Below are 2133 nucleotides of genomic sequence, written 5' to 3' on the forward strand. Positions count from 1 at the left end.
GCTAGAATAAGAGATGGCCAGAAACCAGTCAGAATGTGCACACTTGCCAGTGAGATCCTGGCCACAGAGAAACTTGGAGGCGAGAACCAGTCTACTTTTATGCATACACTTGTTGGTGAGAGGAAGCCTGTGAAGGCTCACTAGTCGCAAAGCTCAACTACCGACCCTAATCATCATGGCATAAAAAATAAAAAATAAAGCCTTCTTCAAAGCATCAGCAGAGTGTCAGAGTATTTTATACTGTATTATGCAACACTGTTATGGTCTGCTGAAGAAAAACAAAATTTATAAGGCAACTTGACCACATCAATTAGATTAAATAGAAATAACTGGTCATCCAAATCCCATTAGAGATTCCTTTGGGACTAACTGAGTGTAAATCAGATTACATTAACTTGATTCTGCAAGATATTAAAAAGGTAAAGTGGATTCACATGGAGGCGCCAATAAACCCGGATTCTTAGAAACTGCTGTTTATTTGGGACATCCTACTTCGATGTTCCCTTGACCTGTTTTGAACGTTTGAATCAGGTAGAAGAATGCTCCAACAAACCCGAGGAGGAAGTTTTTCAAACAGGTTCGAACTTGGTTTTTTAATCATTGACTAGAATTTTGGAGAAGGCTTTGACGGGTTAACTTCCCACCCACAATGTGTCAGTCAAATAATCAGCAGTCAAGCACAATAGTGATAAATATGATGATACTGCATTTTGTTTTTCTTAAAAAAATAAAATAAAATACAGATCAGAGATGATGTAAATGACAGCTATCTGGCAGGTAGGTAGATGAGCATGACTTCATTCGGGATTTTACACATGCCTCTGCCACAGCTGTCTTTCCTTTCTGCCTGTTTTAGACTGAAACCTCCCGCGTACTTCACCGCCCCTCTAAATTACGTGTCAAACTCTCAACTGAGAACTATGTGATGACAGATGAATAAGGGTGGTTATAAATAATATTCCTGATCCGTCTGAAATTCACCAGTGGCAGGCACACACAGTGCTCAACATAAATCTTAGATAAATAAGCCTTTTATCCAATTTTCGGTAAGGGAACAAACAATTCCTAGTATTTTAATGATGATCTACAGTACACGTAGTATTTTGTAGTAAAGTATGTCATAGAAATTGTGAAAGGGGACAGAATGTTTTTGAACAAATTTGTTCGGCGTCTACTTGCCTTTGAAATACATAACGGATTTTTTTTTTGTGGTTATAGAATTTAACATGGCAAATTAAATGTAATAATCTAAATCTGTTTTTAGAACAAAAGACAGATGTGACATTTATTTCAATCAAATGCATAAAGTCATTCCATACGGGCATCGTTATCATAGATGCAACACTTTTGTGCTTATTTGCACCTCAAATAACCTCCAATGAAATTTGAGACTATAATGGAGAACTTCAGTTCTGAGTTATGTAAAGCTGCAAATGTGAATGTTGGACATATATGTGCACTGCGATTGGCAGTAATCAGTCAAGGGTGTAGCCTCACCTATGACCCTAAACATAAACTGTAAATGAAAGACTATAGGGCTAACATGGTAAAACTACACTTCAAGCACTTTTTTTTTTAAACCAAATCTCTGGTCACTTATTGGCAACAAAACATTGTCAAAAATAAAGACAGCATTTAGTCAGAGTGGCGATCCGGTATTAGGTCAGACCTATTTGTAGGTGGGGGGAAAAAAAACGTTTTTATTTTTATTATTACATTTTACCAAAAGGTTATGTAGCTAAATACACACAAGAGAGATATCAGGTCGAATCTGAGCATTTTTGTCCTGTCTTTTTTAAATATAAATGTATTTTTACCTTCAATTATAAAATACAATACCAGTTTTCACGACTTGACAGCTTCACCCCAAGACTTTTCAGTTGGCTTTTTCCTGTACAATTCAATGACTGTTTTTGATTAAAGCTAATTGAATAAAAATCAACTAATCACCCGTGCATTTGCTAAAAATTGTGAACCCATTAGGAAAATAGTAATGTCACATGGCATTTCTCACATATTGAAGATGTTAAGTTATAAGTTGCTATGTGCATACCCCTCTTAAGTTGCTTAAGTGTTATTATGCTGATCTAATAAAGTGTAATGTGTGGCTTGGGCAATAAACACATGCACATG

Source organism: Leptonotus elevatus, chromosome 11 (assembly GCF_054856555.1).
Source record: "Leptonotus elevatus isolate MCC_2025b chromosome 11, RoL_Lele_1.0, whole genome shotgun sequence".
NCBI lineage: Eukaryota > Metazoa > Chordata > Actinopteri > Syngnathiformes > Syngnathidae > Leptonotus > Leptonotus elevatus.